The following is a 15501-nucleotide window of genomic DNA, read 5'->3' as shown; positions in this document are numbered from 1 at the left end:
TGTTGTTGTTGTTGTTGTTGTTGTCTACTGATCATCATAGTTTTGTGAGAATAAATTTACTCTCGTTCTTTTGACGGTGTCATGAGGTTAGAGAGTTTTCTGTCCTCACATATCTGATGATTTTATGTTGTTGCGTCAAGCCTTTTTTGTTGATCTGATTTTTTGTGGGGGTGAAATCTTTTATTAACAACATGGTGAAGATATAATGATTTGATAGCTTACATTTGGGGATCATCCCCGGTCCAAGTACGTTCATCGATCAAGGCTTCTCATCTTTTTGGATGGCGACTCAAGGCGCTTTTAAAAAACTTTATTGGTAACGTTCGTGCGGGTGAAAGAGTGACAACACCGTTGTTCCAGTCCAATTGCAACTTCTTTACCGAAGTCTTTGGAGTATTTCTTCGAGCAGAGGTTGACATCGTGAAGAAGGTGTTTACAAGAAATTTTATTGTAATTCTTAGTCATAGAAATTACTTTGTATTTTCTTGAATCTTAGTTCTAAATCAGCGTACCTGTAATTGTTATGAGTACAAATAAAGTTACAGGTGTTTCTTAAAAAAATACAAACTGCTTTAGGACTAGTTCGGTTCCAAGGAAATTCAAGGGGGTTGAACGGGATTGGAAGGGATTAAATCTTCAACAAGTCAAAATCCACCTTAATTCCCAATCCTCTCCAATCCTCCCTCGTGGTGGGGATTAACCGAACAAGCCATTACCGAGGTTATATTCGAGAATGGAGCGTCAGAGCTATATGTTGCCCGTACCAATTACTAATATATTTTTGAGGCAACCAATTATTTTTTAAGACAAAGGCAAAATAATTCCTAATATGTCTCACCTTTTGCGCCCGGCGCTGCTTTGTGGGCCGTCCCAGTAAGGGACGCGTTGAGGAGCGGCTCTGCATCAGTCTTTTCTTTGGTTTGTAGTTTTTTTTCTCCATTTTTTCTTTTTTCATCCTTTTTTTTGGTTTCTTTATTCATTTTTATTTGGTTTTAACGCCTAAGTTAGCTTGCACTTGTTTGCTCAGGTGACGAAGCAACGATCCCTGGACATTATATAAATAGTAAATGTATTGGTTACATTATATAAATCAGGGTTTCTCTTTCCCTCTCGCGACTATGGCGGCTAGGGCACTCATCCCCTTGAAACTTCGTCAGGCAAGTCTGTGGATCCACCTCCCCTCTATTTGCGGCTCACTGCCGGTGGCGGGGAGGGGGGTCCCGATGCCTTGCCTTCGGCTAGTAGTTTAGGTTAGGGATGTTTTTCCTCGCAAGGCGGTGTTCAGGGCAGATGGCGACTCTGCATCTTCAACCCAATCTTCCGGGCTCTGATCATCCTTGAGTTTGTTCATCGAGATCAAGTCGACGGAGCTCCGGCATAAATACATGCCATCTCATTGGGACAATGAGGTTAGGATTCTCGCCGTGTGTGCGCACAAGCAAGATTTGATGTCACCCGCTTCAGATCGTTTCAAGGGTTTAATGACAACGATTGCGGCTCAAGGGCGCTGGTCTTTAGGGGCACGTGCAAGAAGACTTCCCGACTGTAACCGGCAATGTCAAGCTGGCTTTGGTATGGGAGCGGTGACAGTGGCGTGTCGGCTGCTTGTCCAGGTTGTGGCAATGGTCATCGATGGTGCAAATTTCTCATTGTAGTTTTTGTTATATTTAGGGTGTGAATCTTTATAATAGATCTGGGAGTTATTTCATAAAAATTTCACATTTGGATGATTTTCCCCTTTCCGTTGTTTTCTCATCTCTCCTCTTTTAATTTTCCTTCTCCTTTTTATTGGTTTCTTTCTTTTTCTTTTTTCCTATTTTCTCACTTTACTTTTGACATATTGAACATTTAAAAAAATACATGGTTACTATTTTTTACCCACGAACATTCATTTGGCATACATGAACATTTTTCAATTACACAAGGAATCCTTATAAAATACATGATGGATATATCTTTAATATATGATGATTTTTAAAATATATACTGAAAAATTTGTTAATATATAACGGACATTTTTAATGCACATTTTTTAAATACTCGATGAAATTTTTTAATGCCCGATGAACATTTTAACACCCAACATACATTTTTGAATAACATGACAAATACTTATAAATTCTTGATCAATATTTTTTAGATGCACACGAAATATTTTTGAATACCCGATGAACATTTTTTTAAATGCACATTGAACATTTCTAATACACTAGTTAATTGCCCCTGCATTGCAACGGGGGCATGCATATTCTAATGATTCAACACTGATCGTGGCGGACATATACCTTACACCCACTATATTCTAGATTTTTGTTAAGATTTGATTTGAGTACGTGTAGGGGAAGGCAAGGAAAATTTTAATTTAGTTGAGGTGTTGATATGATATGATATGATTTGGGTAGTTGGGGAGGGCAAGTAAAGTTTTGATTTAGTTGGTGTTTTGGTAAGATTTGATTTAATTTCATTGAGTTAATGCAAAACATGATTTTGGTTGGATTTGATTGAGTCAATGCAGAACATGGTTTCCAGTAAGATAAGGAAAGGAAAGTACCAATTTAATTTATACTATCCCAAACCAAGGAGGGGGCGCATGTAGAGGAAAAGGCCAACTTAGAGTAAAGGTGATGAGATGAGAAGAATGTACCAAGTGGACGTGGAGTTTCTACACCTGAGCTCATATGCTCCTGTTGTGAATAGTAGAATAAATAAAATAGAAAACATTTCAAAAGGTTCTGAATTTTTTTGTGGCATACTTTAAGAAATGTTTGTTGTGCATGCAAAATTTCATCACGAAATGACATTGGTGGGAGGCATGGTAAAAAACCAAAATTGATGCTCTGAAAATGTTACTTTCAAACGCATTTTGGAGCTCTAATTTTGTTTTTTTACGACTTCCATCAATTTGTGATTTTGTGATGAAATTGTGCATGCACAACAGACATTTCTTAAAGTATGCCATAAAAAATTTCATAATTTTTTGAGATGTTTTTCTATTTTATTTATTTTACTGTTCACACCAGAGCATATGAGCTCATGTGTAGAAAGGTACTTTCGGTACCAAGTCCTGTTAAGTAGTAGTAGGGATGTAGAGAGAATTGAGATATGGTATCTTGAGACCTTTCCTAGCGAGGAGGTATGCATGAGGGAAAAGATTTTTTGCCAGATAAGACCACTTATACATTCATATTGCCAGAAAAGACCACACCCAAATCGTATTGACAAAAAAGACCACGTACATTGTGGTGGCACGTCCGGCAACCGACACGTGGCACCTGCCATCACAGCCGACGGCGGCAGCTTGCATGTAACAGGTTTTCCACCTCTGCAGCGATTCGCAACAGAATGGAGATTAGCATGTGGGCCATGCCGCCAAAGACGATGGCAGCAGCTCCTTTCCCTACTCCAACATGCAGTCTCGGCCCACGTTCAGCGCACCCTTGCCAATCAACAAAACGAGCAGAAATTGGCCCTCCCTCCAGTACGCATATACGCCATGGGTCCGTCCCTTGGGTGACGGTTGGTTCCCGTTGTCTGGCGACTCGTAAGGCGATCTAGGGTTTTCCCTCGGTCGCCGCTCCCGTTTGTTCCCTCGCTGCCGGTGCCCACTCTGGGGTGTCCTTGGGGAGATCTCTTCCTTCGCCTGGGTGCCTGTGGCCCTCTCGTCTCATCTTGCCCAACCCATCCACCAAAAGCCTTTCACGGGATCTAGGGCTCGTGATCGTACACCACCTGTGTCCCCTAGATTGGTATTTCCGCGTCGGTAGGCCTGGTGTAAGGGGCGATGGAGAAGGTAGAAGGCCTGCTACAGAATCTGAAGCTGTCGGACAAGGAGAAGAAGCGCATCAAGATTGGCTGGGCTGGATCGAGCAAGGCAGGTGTGGTGGAGCCGCAGGCACTGGCCAAACTTCTCTCTGAGAAATCGGTGTTTGCGGAGGCGTTGGCCGAAACCCTGGCCGGATCTGGTGCCCGATTAGGGGTTTGGAGTGCAAGGAGGTTGGAGAGAACATCTATATGTTTACCTTTGGACAGGAGTCGGGGAAACGGATGGCGCTCGAAGGAGGACCTTGGGAATTTGGAAATGATTTACTCGTCTTTAAGGATTTCGTAGCAAGTAAGCGTCCGGAGGATTATGCGTTTGACTCCATCCCGATCTGGGTTAGGGTTTTGCGCCTTCCGCTAGGAATGATGTGTAGGGAGGCAGGGGAGGCAATTGGGGCAGAGATAGGTGAAGTCTTGGAAGTGGATGCACAGGCGGATGGCAGGGCGGTTGGCAAGTTCCTGAGGGTAAAGGTTCGGATGAATATCAAGGCTCCTTTGATGAGAGGGTTTATACCGGATGAGGAAGAAGCGAAGGATAACAATGGTAAGGCGATGGTGGTGGAGCCGGCAAGGGAGGTAGATGAAGAGAAGTCATCGTCTACTGATCATGTGGTGGGCCTTGGAAAAACACAAAGTCCCAGCAAAGTACATTACCTTCATCAAGGACATGTACGATAATATTGTGACAAGTGTTCGAACAAGTGATGTCGACACTGATGACTTCCTGATTAAGATAGGACTGCATCAAGGGTCAGCTTTGATCCCTTATCTTTTTGCATTGGTGATGGATGAGGTCACAAGGGATATACAAGGAGATATCCCATGGTGTGTGCTCTTTGCGGATGATGTGGTGCTAGTTGACGATAGTCGGACGGGGGTAAATAGGAAGTTAGAGTTATGAAGACAAACCTTGGAATCGAAAGGGTTTAGGCTTAGTAGAACTAAAACCGAGTACATGATGTGCGGTTTTGGTACTACTAGGTGTGAGGAGGAGGTTAGCCTTGATGGCCAGGTGGTACCTCAGAAGGACACCTTTCGGTATTTGGGGTCAATGCTGCAGGAGGATGGGGGTATTGATAAAGATGTGAATCATCGAATCAAAGCCGGATGGATGAAGTGGCGCCAAGCTTCTGGCATTCTCTATGTCAAGAGAGTGCCACAAAAGCTAAAAGGCAAGTTCTACAGGACGACGGTTCGACCCGCAATGTTGTATGGCGCTGAGTGTTGGCCGACTAAAAGGCGACATGTTCAACAGTTAGGTGTGGCGGAGATGCGTATGTTGAGATGGATGTGTGGCCACATGAGGAAGGATCGAGTCCGGAATGATGACATACGAGATAGAGTTGGGGCAGCACCAATTGAAGAGAAGCTTGTCCAACATCGTCTGAGATGGTTTGGGCATATTCAGCGCAGGCCCCCAGAAGCTCCGGTGCATAGTGGACGGCTAAAGCGTGCGGAGAATGTCAAAAAAGGGCGGGGTAGACCGAATTTGACATGGGAGGAGTCCGTTAAGAGAGACCTGAAGGATTGGAGTATCACCAAAGAGCTAGCTATGGACAGGGGTGCGTGGAAGTTTGCTATCCATGTGCCAGAGCCATGAGTTGGTTGCGAGATTTTATGAGTTTCACCTCTAGCCTATCCCAACTTGTTTGAGACTAAAGGCTTTGTTGTTGTTGTTGTTGTTGTTGTTGTCTACTGATCATCATAGTTTTGTGAGAATAAATTTACTCTCGTTCTTTTGACGGTGTCATGAGGTTAGAGAGTTTTCTGTCCTCACATATCTGATGATTTTATGTTGTTGCGTCAAGCCTTTTTTGTTGATCTGATTTTTTGTGGGGGTGAAATCTTTTATTAACAACATGGTGAAGATATAATGATTTGATAGCTTACATTTGGGGATCATCCCCGGTCCAAGTACGTTCATCGATCAAGGCTTCTCATCTTTTTGGATGGCGACTCAAGGCGCTTTTAAAAAACTTTATTGGTAACGTTCGTGCGGGTGAAAGAGTGACAACACCGTTGTTCCAGTCCAATTGCAACTTCTTTACCGAAGTCTTTGGAGTATTTCTTCGAGCAGAGGTTGACATCGTGAAGAAGGTGTTTACAAGAAATTTTATTGTAATTCTTAGTCATAGAAATTACTTTGTATTTTCTTGAATCTTAGTTCTAAATCAGCGTACCTGTAATTGTTATGAGTACAGATAAAGTTACAGGTGTTTCTTAAAAAAATACAAACTGCTTTAGGACTAGTTCGGTTCCAAGGAAATTCAAGGGGGTTGAACGGGATTGGAAGGGATTAAATCTTCAACAAGTCAAAATCCACCTTAATTCCCAATCCTCTCCAATCCTCCCTCGTGGTGGGGATTAACCGAACAAGCCATTACCGAGGTTATATTCGAGAATGGAGCGTCAGAGCTATATGTTGCCCGTACCAATTACTAATATATTTTTGAGGCAAACCAATTATTTTTTAAGACAAAGGCAAAATAATTCCTAATATGTCTCACCTTTTGCGCCCGGCGCTGCTTTGTGGGCCGTCCCAGTAAGGGACGCGTTGAGGAGCGGCTCTGCATCAGTCTTTTCTTTGGTTTGTAGTTTTTTTTCTCCATTTTTCTTTTTTCATCCTTTTTTTTGGTTTCTTTATTCATTTTTATTTGGTTTTAACGCCTAAGTTAGCTTGCACTTGTTTGCTCAGGTGACGAAGCAACGATCCCTGGACATTATATAAATAGTAAATGTATTGGTTACATTATATAAATCAGGGTTTCTCTTTCCCTCTCGCGACTATGGCGGCTAGGGCACTCATCCCCTTGAAACTTCGTCAGGCAAGTCTGTGGATCCACCTCCCCTCTATTTGCGGCTCACTGCCGGTGGCGGGGAGGGGGGTCCCGATGCCTTGCCTTCGGCTAGTAGTTTAGGTTAGGGATGTTTTTCCTCGCAAGGCGGTGTTCAGGGCAGATGGCGACTCTGCATCTTCAACCCAATCTTCCGGGCTCTGATCATCCTTGAGTTTGTTCATCGAGATCAAGTCGACGGAGCTCCGGCATAAATACATGCCATCTCATTGGGACAATGAGGTTAGGATTCTCGCCGTGTGTGCGCACAAGCAAGATTTGATGTCACCCGCTTCAGATCGTTTCAAGGGTTTAATGACAACGATTGCGGCTCAAGGGCGCTGGTCTTTAGGGGCACGTGCAAGAAGACTTCCCGACTGTAACCGGCAATGTCAAGCTGGCTTTGGTATGGGAGCGGTGACAGTGGCGTGTCGGCTGCTTGTCCAGGTTGTGGCAATGGTCATCGATGGTGCAAATTTCTCATTGTAGTTTTTGTTATATTTAGGGTGTGAATCTTTATAATAGATCTGGGAGTTATTTCATAAAAATTTCACATTTGGATGATTTTCCCCTTTCCGTTGTTTTCTCATCTCTCCTCTTTTAATTTTCCTTCTCCTTTTTATTGGTTTCTTTCTTTTTCTTTTTTCCTATTTTCTCACTTTACTTTTGACATATTGAACATTTAAAAAAATACATGGTTACTATTTTTTACCCACGAACATTCATTTGGCATACATGAACATTTTTCAATTACACAAGGAATCCTTATAAAATACATGATGGATATATCTTTAATATATGATGATTTTTAAAATATATACTGAAAAATTTGTTAATATATAACGGACATTTTTAATGCACATTTTTTAAATACTCGATGAAATTTTTTAATGCCCGATGAACATTTTAACACCCAACATACATTTTTGAATAACATGACAAATACTTATAAATTCTTGATCAATATTTTTTAAATGCACACGAAATATTTTTGAATACCCGATGAACATTTTTTTAAATGCACATTGAACATTTCTAATACACTAGTTAATTGCCCCTGCATTGCAACGGGGGCATGCATATTCTAATGATTCAACACTGATCGTGGCGGACATATACCTTACACCCACTATATTCTAGATTTTTGTTAAGATTTGATTTGAGTACGTGTAGGGGAAGGCAAGGAAAATTTTAATTTAGTTGAGGTGTTGATATGATATGATATGATTTGGGTAGTTGGGGAGGGCAAGTAAAGTTTTGATTTAGTTGGTGTTTTGGTAAGATTTGATTTAATTTCATTGAGTTAATGCAAAACATGATTTTGGTTGGATTTGATTGAGTCAATGCAGAACATGGTTTCCAGTAAGATAAGGAAAGGAAAGTACCAATTTAATTTATACTATCCCAAACCAAGGAGGGGGCGCATGTAGAGGAAAAGGCCAACTTAGAGTAAAGGTGATGAGATGAGAAGAATGTACCAAGTGGACGTGGAGTTTCTACACCTGAGCTCATATGCTCCTGTTGTGAATAGTAGAATAAATAAAATAGAAAACATTTCAAAAGGTTCTGAATTTTTTTGTGGCATACTTTAAGAAATGTTTGTTGTGCATGCAAAATTTCATCACGAAATGACATTGGTGGGAGGCATGGTAAAAAACCAAAATTGATGCTCTGAAAATGTTACTTTCAAACGCATTTTGGAGCTCTAATTTTGTTTTTTTACGACTTCCATCAATTTGTGATTTTGTGATGAAATTGTGCATGCACAACAGACATTTCTTAAAGTATGCCATAAAAAATTTCATAATTTTTTGAGATGTTTTTCTATTTTATTTATTTTACTGTTCACACCAGAGCATATGAGCTCATGTGTAGAAAGGTACTTTCGGTACCAAGTCCTGTTAAGTAGTAGTAGGGATGTAGAGAGAATTGAGATATGGTATCTTGAGACCTTTCCTAGCGAGGAGGTATGCATGAGGGAAAAGATTTTTTGCCAGATAAGACCACTTATACATTCATATTGCCAGAAAAGACCACACCCAAATCGTATTGACAAAAAAGACCACGTACATTGTGGTGGCACGTCCGGCAACCGACACGTGGCACCTGCCATCACAGCCGACGGCGGCAGCTTGCATGTAACAGGTTTTCCACCTCTGCAGCGATTCGCAACAGAATGGAGATTAGCATGTGGGCCATGCCGCCAAAGACGATGGCAGCAGCTCCTTTCCCTACTCCAGCATGCAGTCTCGGCCCACGTTCAGCGCACCCTTGCCAATCAACAAAACGAGCAGAAATTGGCCCTCCCTCCAGTACGCATATACGCCATGGGTCCGTCCCTTGGGTGACGGTTGGTTCCCGTTGTCTGGCGACTCGTAAGGTGATCTAGGGTTTTCCCTCGGTCGCCGCTCCCGTTTGTTCCCTCGCTGCCGGTGCCCACTCTGGGGTGTCCTTGGGGAGATCTCTTCCTTCGCCTGGGTGCCTGTGGCCCTCTCGTCTCATCTTGCCCAACCCATCCACCAAAAGCCTTTCACGGGATCTAGGGCTCGTGATCGTACACCACCTGTGTCCCCTAGATTGGTATTTCCGCGTCGGTAGGCCTGGTGTAAGGGGCGATGGAGAAGGTAGAAGGCCTGCTACAGAATCTGAAGCTGTCGGACAAGGAGAAGAAGCGCATCAAGATTGGCTGGGCTGGATCGGGCAAGGCAGGTGTGGTGGAGCCGCAGGCACTGGCCAAACTTCTCTCTGAGAAATCGGTGTTTGCGGAGGCGTTGGCCGAAACCCTGGCCGGATCTGGTGCCCGATTAGGGGTTTGGAGTGCAAGGAGGTTGGAGAGAACATCTATATGTTTACCTTTGGACAGGAGTCGGGGAAACGGATGGCGCTCGAAGGAGGACCTTGGGAATTTGGAAATGATTTACTCGTCTTTGAGGATTTCGTAGCAAGTAAGCGTCCGGAGGATTATGCGTTTGACTCCATCCCGATCTGGGTTAGGGTTTTGCGCCTTCCGCTAGGAATGATGTGTAGGGAGGCAGGGGAGGCAATTGGGGCAGAGATAGGTGAAGTCTTGGAAGTGGATGCACAGGCGGATGGCAGGGCGGTTGGCAAGTTCCTGAGGGTAAAGGTTCGGATGAATATCAAGGCTCCTTTGATGAGAGGGTTTATACCGGATGAGGAAGAAGCGAAGGATAACAATGGTAAGGCGATGGTGGTGGAGCCGGCAAGGGAGGTAGATGAAGAGAAGAATTGGTGCCCGTTTGAGTATGAATATCTGCCAGGCTTCTGTTATGTGTGCGGAATCATTGGGCACACTGATAAATCGTGTGGTCTAAAGCTGAAAAGGGGGGAGCAGCGGCAGTTTGGGCCCTGGCTGCGGGCTTTCCTCCCACGTAAGGCTGGTGGTGATACTCGAAGCAAATGGGGTGAGAGCAGAGCGGGGGCGAGTGGGCGGAGTCTGGGTATCAAGAATAGCGGTGCTTGGGAGAGGAGAGCCTACTCTGGCAGTGATGCCCCCTCTTGGAGGAAAAATAACGAGAGTTGGGGGGAGATTGCAGAAGAGGAGAGGGTCCAAGAGGTTACCAGCCCACTCAAAAAGTTGGACACAGGGGGAAGAGGAGGAGCAGCCAAAAGGTTGACATATGCAGAAGATGAGAAGAAGGTTTCAGAGGGAGAAAGGGAGGCGGGGCAAGGAGCTGGTAGGGATGGCAAGAATAGCATGGGGTGAGCGGGCCAACCAAGGCCATGCAACGTGAAGACATGCAAAGTACCGCTGGAGGGGTTTGCCTGAGCCCGAATGCAACTGCTATGGCCTCAGTACAGCTACCTAAAGGTGGTGGGAGGATGGATGGCAGGAAGGGGGCACTTACAAAAAGCTGAAGGGGAGAGAGAGGGCGATCGGGGGGGGGGATGCGTCGGCGTCGGGAGGAAGTGGAGAGATTCTCTTGCCAACCAAGAGTGGGGGAGGCCCAAGAGATGGAGGATGTTGAGGCTGCAAAGAAGCAGAAGGTTATGGACGTGGAGGTTCAGCGACAGGCCGAGGATGGCAAACCACATGCTGACGCGGGGCTGCCAGGATAGCCCTGTGAAACCCAATGAAGATTGTGGCGTGGAACTGCCGGGGTTTGGGGAATGGCCCGGCAGTTCGAGGCCTTCTGAACTTGCAGAAGGAGGAGGACCCTGATATCTTCTTTTTGTCAGAAACAAGGTTGGATGGAGGAAGAATGAATAAATTTAGAGATAAGCTAGGTTTGTATCATATGGAAGTGAAGAATAATGTAGGGAAGAGTGGAGGTTTGGCTCTGTTTTGGAGGCGAGGAATAAATGTCACTGTTAGGTGGATGAGAAGGATGCATATTGATGCAATTGTGGAGGAGGAGAACGGTTTTAAATGGAGGTTGACTGGCATCTACGGAGAATCACACATGGAAAGGAAGGTGGAAACTTGGCGCCTATTGCGTACTCTGCATCATCAAATTCAGCTCCCTTGGGTATGCTTGGGGGACTTCAACAAGGTCCTGTTTAATCATGAGAAGCAAGGAGGTGTGCCCCGAGCTCATAAATATATGCAAAACTTTCAAGATGCTCTCGACCATTGTAATTTGACTGACCTCGGTTTCGAGGGAGATGTTTTCACTTGGCGGAATAAAAACTATCGTGTTCAAGGCTATATTCATGAGCGTTTGGATCGTGTTGTTGCTACCCCTGAGTGGTGTGCCCGGTTTCCAGCATACAAAGTAGTAAACAGGGATCCATGCCATTCGGATCATCGCCCTGTGGTGCTGTTATGTGATGGGAGTCCCCGCGTGCAGCGCCATGCTAGGGGGGAGTGCTTGCTTCGCTTTGAGGCCAGTTGGCTTTTGGAGGAGGGGTGTGACAGCATAGTCCGGGAGGCATGGGAGGGGGCACCGGGTCCTGGAGTGCGACAAAAGTTGGGGGTGGTGGTCAGGGCGCTGAATACTTGGAGTAGAGAGGTACCTGGGGATCTTCGGAGGAGGATTAAGAAGTTGAAAGGAGAACTTGAGAGGGTCAGGAGGGAGCCCATCTCAGAGAGCCAAGTGAGGAAAGAACAAACAATCAGTTTCAAGCTTGAGAGGCTTCAAGATCAGGAGGACCGTGTGTGGAGGCAACGTGCTCATGTCAACTGGATAACGAAGGGAGATAGAAACACAAAGTATTTCCAAGCTTATGCATCGGAGAGGAAGAAGAAGAATGCCATTCTTAAGCTTAGGAGGGAGGATGGATTGGTTGTGGAGGATGAAGAGGGCATAAAAAACCTTGTTACTAACTATTTTACCTCTCTGTTTACCCCCATGGTAGGTGATGATGCAAATGATATCCTTGATCACATTTTCCCTAAAGTCACGCCACAAATGAACGACTTTCTGGCAGCGGAGTTCACTCCACAGGAGGTCAAATCTGCCCTTGATGATATCGGTGATCTCAAGGCGCCGGGGATGGATGGTCTACCAGCGGTCTTCTATAAGCATTATTGGCACTTGGTTGGTGTAACACCCTCGATGCGACTATATCTCCCACGTGTCGAGGCACGACTTAGAGGCATAATCGCATTGAAGGCATATGCCACAAGTTGGGCAATCTTCACAACATCCCATGTAATATATAGATAATAAAAGGGGGGGGGGGTAACATACTTGGCTTACACTCGCCACGTCAATCAAGTACATCAATAACATTACATCATTCAAACACTCATGGCCCGACTACGGTGGCAAAATAAAAGATAACCCAACATGCGACACGGTCCCGATCACCCCCAACAGGGCACCACTACTGATCATCAGGGAAAGAAACATAGTATCGTTGAGAGTCCTCGTCGAACTCCCACTTGAGCTCAAGCGCGTCACCTGGAGCGGAATCATCAGGCCCTGCATCTGGTGTAATAGTAATCTGTGAGCCACAGGGACTCAGCAATCTCGCACCCTCGCGATCAAGACTATTTAAGCTTATAGGTAAGGCAAGGTAAAATATGTGGAGCTGCAGCAAGCGACTAGCATATATGGTGGCTATCCTGTTCGCAAAAGAGAGCGAGAAAGAGGAAGCAAAGCACGAGCGAGAAACTAGAGAGCAACCTGCGCAAGCATTACTCCAACACCGTGTCCACTTCCCGGACTCCGCCGAGAAGAGGCCATCACGGTAACACACTCAGTTGATTCATTTTAGTTAAGTTAAGGTTCAAGTTCTCTACAACCAGACATTAACAAATTCCCATCTGCCCATAACCACGGGCACGGCTTTCGAAAGTTCAAATCCCTGCAGGGAGTCCCAACTTAGCCCATGACAAGCTCTCACGGTCAACGAAGGAATAGACCTCCTCCCGAGACGTACCGATCAGACTCGGTATCTCGGTTCTTCAAGACACTTCGACAGGTTAAAAGAAATCCAGCAACACCGCCCGAATGTACCGATAAATCCCGATAGGAGCTGCACATATCTCGTTCTCAGGGCATAATCGGATAAGCAATCCATACAACTAAAACCAGCCCTCGAGTTTCCCCGAGGTGGCGCTGCAAGGGGCTCTAGGTTAGACCAACACTCAGAGGAGCACTGGCCCGGGGGGGTTTAAATAAGATGACCCTCGGGCTCCGGAAACCCAAGGGAAAAAAGGCTAGGTGGCAAATGGTAAAACCAAGGTTGGGCATTGCTGGAAAAGCTTTAATCAAGGCGAACTATCAAGGGGTTCCCATTATAACCCAACCGCGTAAGGAACGCAAAATCCGGGAACATAACACCGATATGATGGAAACTAGGGCAGCAAGAGTGGAACAAAACACTAGGCGAGAGGCCGAGCCTTCCACCCTTTACCAAGTATATAGATGCATTAAGATAACATGGCAATATAATGATATCCCAACAAGTAAATAATGTTCCAACAAGGAACGGCCTCCAATCTTCACCTGCAACTAGCAACGCTATAAAAGGGGCTGAGCAAAGCGGTAACATAGCCAATCAACGGTTTGCTAGGACATGGTGGGTTAGAGGTTTGACATGGCAAGTTGGGAGGCTGGAAAGCAAGTGGTAGGCATCGTAGCATTTGCATAGCAAAAGAGCGAGCATCTAGCAAAGCAAAGATAGTAGTGATTTCGAGGGTATGATCATCTTGCCTGCAAAGTTGTCAGAGTTGACTGGATCCTCGAAAGAAAACTCAATGGGCTCCTCGTTAGAGAACTCGTCTCCCGGCTCTACCCAAACAAGACAAACAAGCAAACGGAACACAATCAACCACGTGCAAGGATCAAACAATATGATGCAAACATGGTATGCTATGCGGGATGCGATGCGGGATGCATATGCAAGATGTGACAAGGAATGCATGAACCTGGCCTCAACTTGGGAATCCAAGTGTGCCACTGGAAAGATGAGATGAAATCGCTTGGAAACGATATAAAGAACTCCGAAATCGGAGTTACGGTTTGGAAATGGCAAGCGATTCAGATATGACCACGTTCTGCGATTTACAGCAAGTGGCCATCTAAATGCAATGAGATGAACAAGCTACAGCACCCAAACATGACAACAAAATACATGGCAGGGGTGCATTCATGATGCTTAACAAAAGTCTAGCACTAAGCTACGGCCAATTCATCCATTAACAGGTTCAAACAAGCATGGCAAAAAATGCATATGACAAACAGATCTCAGACTTAGTGAAATTAACACTTGTCTAGAATTTCAGATCAGATAGCACTCTTGGGAGCATGAAAACTACATGCTACAGGACCTGAACATGGCAAAGTAAAGCATGCCATGGAGCTACTCAAAGAGCTTAACAAAAGTCCCTTAGTGACCTTGAGCCCAAAGGGATCAGAAAACACAATTGCAAGCGTGTGAACATGGCAAAAACATAATTAGTTCTCAGACTTAGTGAAAACTTGAACATGCTGAAACAGATATCAAGTAGGCATGTTTACGAGCTCGATGCACTCACTATGGAGTAAGTCATGAAAAACTAAGCATACATCCATCAAGAATACACAAAATGCAAGCTAGACATGGCAAGAACAATAACATAGCATGCACGGATCAACTACAACATCCTCGGCAAAATCGCTAACAAGTAGACAATCTGCCCAGATTCACGAAATAGCAAAAGTAGAGCTCGATTGACTCAAGCTAGGGTGCTCCATAATTACAAACAAAGATATGGATGGATAGAGCACTACAAGATTAACAAAACATCCCTACTGATCATCCTCAAAAGAGGCACGGATTACTAGGAAACAATATGAACATATGGCCATATGAGATAAACAGGTCAATGACTTAGTGGAAATGCTAAGTCCCGGAAATCAGCATTACCAAGTGCCTCACTTTGCAAGCTTGTGCTAGTCACCACACATATCACAAAAATGCATGGGTTGCACCTCTGGAAAGATGGCAAAACCCTTCACAAAACATATGTAGAGCTCATGGGCATATCATGCACACAATAAACATGGCAAAATGACAAATATCTAAATGGAGCAGCAGATCTGACAATTAGCTCGAGTAGCACTCTTCTAATAGCATTTCGGGCATCAAGATGAATTCAAATGAAAATGATGCAATGAGATGAAATGATGTGCTCTCTGAGATGAACATTTTGATATGCTATATGCCCAAAATGGAGCTACGGATGCAAAGTTACGACACGATGAACAGGGCAATATGAACTAGGGTTTCGGGAGAAAAAGTCAACCGAGGCGATTTGGATCTGAGATCTGCACGCGGATCAAGGTTTGTAGCCGAAGTCGCCGGAGCTCGCCAGAGTTGGAGGAGTGGTGGCCGGCGAGGCGGGGGTCGCCGGATCTGGCCGGGGCGACGCGGGTCGCCGGCGGGGGCGCGGACTCCG

Source organism: Triticum aestivum, chromosome 6A (genome assembly GCF_018294505.1).
Source record: "Triticum aestivum cultivar Chinese Spring chromosome 6A, IWGSC CS RefSeq v2.1, whole genome shotgun sequence".
NCBI classification, from domain to species: Eukaryota; Viridiplantae; Streptophyta; class Magnoliopsida; order Poales; family Poaceae; genus Triticum; species Triticum aestivum.
The sequence above is the reverse complement of the archived record's forward strand: the minus strand, read 5'-3'. Positions refer to the sequence as shown.